We start from the raw sequence: 4,510 nt of genomic DNA, 5'->3' as shown, positions 1-4,510 counted from the left end.
AATTTTATTGGTTGTTTGGGGTATTTAACTGTAAGGTTGATTCTGGTTCATCAAAGTTAGGACCATATACAGGAGGATGTGATGGTAAAATAATAGGAGGTGATTTAGGTGAAGTGAGTTATGGTTCAAAATTGAACATACCTTCAGGAGTTCCATCAGAAACTCTTGAGGGAGATGTTCTAGGAGTTGTTATATTTGGATTTGTTGGTTTATGAGCAGTAATATTTGGTGGTGAAATGGGTGAATTTTGTAACTATGTAGGAGATGATGGTGGTGGTTGTAAGACCCCAATTTTTACCCTAAGATCCCTCATGATATCTCATCATATGCATTAGCATTGGGATCATACCTTGGTATCCTCCTTTCACCCTCATTCATTGGGTTTGTATTGGGAGAGATCACAAATCACTGTGTGATTGTATCATACTTTGTATTTTATCATTTACTAACCAAAATACCAAAAATATGTCTTTGCATTTGATTAACTCTTTTGTAGGTAGGGCACTTGATCACCTTTGATCTATCAAGCACACATCTAGGGTTTAAGACCCTCTTTGCTAAGAGCTCAACTAAGAAATGATCCACAATGGCTCTAGGAATCATATATGAGTCCCCATGATCTTTGTATGTTACTTTGATCAAGAATTCTTCAAGATTTTGGAATTGGTTTGCCTTGGAAACCCTAGTTCATCTAGGTATCTTGTGTAACTTCTTCAACAAGCTTCTTCCCCAATTGATCAAACATTTCAAGGGATACTTCAAATTTCATAATCTTATGCATATATGATCTCCCATGAGTCCCAAAAGTCAAGATAATTGCAAGTTTGCAAGGTGGTTAATGGTGGTTGACCAGAGGAATTCATCTAATCAAAGCTGGGGTCCCCTAGACTCTATCTCATACAATTTTCACTATATGAAAATGATTCCAAGAGAAAAGTTACTCTAAATGACATTCCAAACAACTTTAATGTTTAGGTCTAGAGCTAGTTTTTCTTGGAAAGTCATTTCTTATGTTGAAAGATTATAGGTCATTTTGTCTAAACCCTAATTTGGAGGTCAACTTCCCAAGCCCATAACTTGCTCAATTCTTATTAGATGAAAGCCATTAAAGTTTCATGATCAAATTCAAGGTGTCTACTTAAACTTTGATGTTTTGAGGAAGAGTTAATTCGACTTTTATGAGCATGTGATATGAGGATACATTATAGGTCATTTTGGATCAATACCATTGAACAAGTGATTTTCCTCAACTTCAAAAATGCATAACTTATTCATCCCAAATCCAAATAAGGTCAAATTTGTGACCATTTTGAAGGTTTTTGAAAGATATACAACTTTTATGAATACACTTTTTTCATTTGAAGCTCACATAAAACGTTAGCCAAGGTGGAATAATTGAACATATTGCTTGACACTTAGAAATTTTTTTGACATGTTGAAATTTCGAAACTTCCACCTCAAAATTCATCATGATACAAACTTCAAATGGAAAAGTGTTCAACATAAGAGTTGTTCCTTTTGATCTAACCTTTCCAAAGAGTTCAATTTTATCCATTTTGGACAAGGTTTGAATGGTCAGCGCATGGCTTGAACATGGCATCATCATTGGGCAAGAATCAACTTCAAACAGCTGCACACTTTTAGACTCAATTACATGTGATTATGGACTTAATTGAGTAGCTTCATGGGCCTGTGCACGCCCATGCATGCATGCATCACTCAATTGCCAAATTTGGAAACAACTTGGAAGGTGCAAATAACACTTGAATTTTCTATAAATAAGAGCCTCTAGCATCAGAAATGAGGACCCTTGCACACCAACTTTGCCTCCACACTTCAAACCCTCACAATTGAAAGGAAAACCTGAGAATTTTCATTTGAAAATTGAGTTTGAATCTCACTGTTTGGAGATTCAAAACTCCAGGGATCCGAAGCTTTGTTTCAATCCTAAGCCACTCCTGCAAGCTTCTTGAGTAAGATCAAGCAAGAATTGAAGCAAGAGAGATCGAGTTCTGCATAGCATTGAAGGTATTTTCCAATTTTTTATTCTTTTTGATTCTCTCTCAATTCTCATCAATTCTCTTGGATCTTTGGTTGTCTGAAGTCCTACCAATGTAGGCAAGAAGATTGAGTTGCTTTGAGGTCAAATTGAAGCAACTCAGTTCATGTACCTCAAATTTCCACTCCATGTATCTCTCAGTATACTTGGAGTTAGGATGAATTGAGGCCAAATTCGTGATCAGTGCCATTTTTACTTTAAGATCATGTCCTTCTTTTTCATTTTTGTGATGGTGATGAGAGAACCAGTTCAGCCAAGGTCGCCTAAGAAGACGACCGGTGGTTTGCTCCGGCGATGAGCTGGATAGGTTTTGAGCTACGGGATCAAGTTATTTTGTTTTAATCATGAGCGTTCCTTTTAAATACCAACTGTATGGCGCGCTGATTTGAGTGCACGATACAATACGTGTTTTTGTCCACTTGATCTTCCAACTCAATTAATGAGGGAGATCAGGTGGTCCACGTTTTTTCAGATTAATTGATTTTCATTTTATTTGTTTCATTTTCATTAATTCATATTAAATTTTAAAATGATCCAAAAAATATGAGAGTTTCACCAAAAAAAAATTAATAAAATAATCTTTCATTTTCTGAATTAAAGTTATTTTTTGGATCATTATTAATATTTTTCATGATTTAATTGATTTTTTGAATATTTTTAATTTTTTAAAAATACTTTTAAGTTTCCAAAAATTGTGAAAAAATTTCTCCAAGGTCCTTTGACCTTGTTTTACCTATGACAAATCTCATGGTCATTTCTTTGGTGTTTTGATGAGGTTTTAGGAATTTGGCCAACCATAATTCAATTTAATGCATATTTTTATTATTTTTAATTGCTTAGATGCCAAATAAATTGTGTAGAGCCATTTTAATTGACTTTGTGAGTTTTGACTTGTTTTGCTGGGCCTTGGTCAAGGTTGATTTGACTTTGCTAGGTTAAGATCATCGGATTTAGGGGATTGATGAAATGTACATTCCATCTCCCAAAATGAATGGATGATCTCAATTTGGTAAAAGTCCTTATTTGACCAATTTGTGTTGAATCCATTCCCCCTCCCTCTTCATCTCATTCCCCTTATTCATTCATTCATGTAATAGACCTATGACATCTCTATATCTTAAGGCTAGTTGATTGCAAAATCAACATGAGTATGGATAAGATTAGGTCCCCCATTTTGCAAATTCTTTTTGTGTGTGGTATGTTTCATGAACATAGTTCATCATACTATGTCTCTAACATGCATTAACACCAAAATTCTATTGTCTGGCCTCAAATAGTTGTGACTTCTACATAAGTCCAATTACGATTGCTTAACATAGAGCTAAATTTGTGACACAAAAGACATAGCATTCTAGTTAGTGAGATTGTAAGTCTCCCCTCTTTCATGGTATTGTATGGAAACTTTACCTTTTTTCCTTCCTTTGGAAGATGTCTTGGTTCAAGGATCCATGCTTGTGATAAATGGGTTGAGTATTCTCCAAAGAATGACTTAAACAAAACAAAGAAAAAGCAATACTAACTTCTAATCAACTAACAACTAACATTTAATTTCAAGTCATTTACTTTTATGCACTTTAATTTTTAAGATTTTAATTTATTTGTCATTATTCATACCACTCAAGTTGCTTACTTTAATGTCATTTTCCTTTTGTCCACTTGCACCATATTTTGTGATATTTTGTGTTTGTATATACTTGTTTGTTTGTTTGGTATTTTGACCTTAATGTACATAATAAGAACAAAAACCCTAAAAAAACATTTTTGTGTGAACTGTTGGTTTGATCTGAGACTATTGGACTTAGAATTTAGGCAACATTCACTATGCAAAGTACTTGGCCAATGCCAACTTTCATGAAACCAAGTGCTTGTAAAGTGAACATTCATCTGATACAAAATTGAAGATCCATTTGAGTTCATCTGCAACCTGATCATTGTGAAACTGTTATTTTGAACCTGTGTCTTATGCCATCTTTGAAGTTGCTAAGCTTGGATTTTTCTATCTTTATTTGAGGCTTTGCTCTTCAACTTGCTATTTGTATATTGATTGTTGCTTGATTCTAAAGTCCAAGGGAAATTTGGGTTTCTATATGACATTCTTGTCTATTGGATTTCAGCCCATTGGTCAGATCTTTTCAACTCTCAACTTTTAAATTTATGATTAGGATTAGTCTCTTCAGCTCCTCCCCACTTCTTTAATTTCAAAATCTCTCCCCCTTTCTAAAACTTTCTTTGCTTGTGCTTGTTTTCTAAACTTAGACCATATTGCAAATTAGAAACTTTTGCCTTATGCCATTGCATTTTCAAACTTCTTTTCTTAAATAAACTTGTAAATAAACTTAACTATGCTTGACTTAAAATTTTCAAAAAGAAAAAAAGAACTAACACTCATTCAAACCATTTTAGTCTTCTTGTGCCTTTGTTAAAATTTAAATTTTTACTAAAAGCAATGCA

Source organism: Lathyrus oleraceus, chromosome 7 (genome assembly GCF_024323335.1).
Source record: "Lathyrus oleraceus cultivar Zhongwan6 chromosome 7, CAAS_Psat_ZW6_1.0, whole genome shotgun sequence".
NCBI lineage: Eukaryota > Viridiplantae > Streptophyta > Magnoliopsida > Fabales > Fabaceae > Lathyrus > Lathyrus oleraceus.
The sequence above is the reverse complement of the archived record's forward strand: the minus strand, read 5'-3'. Positions refer to the sequence as shown.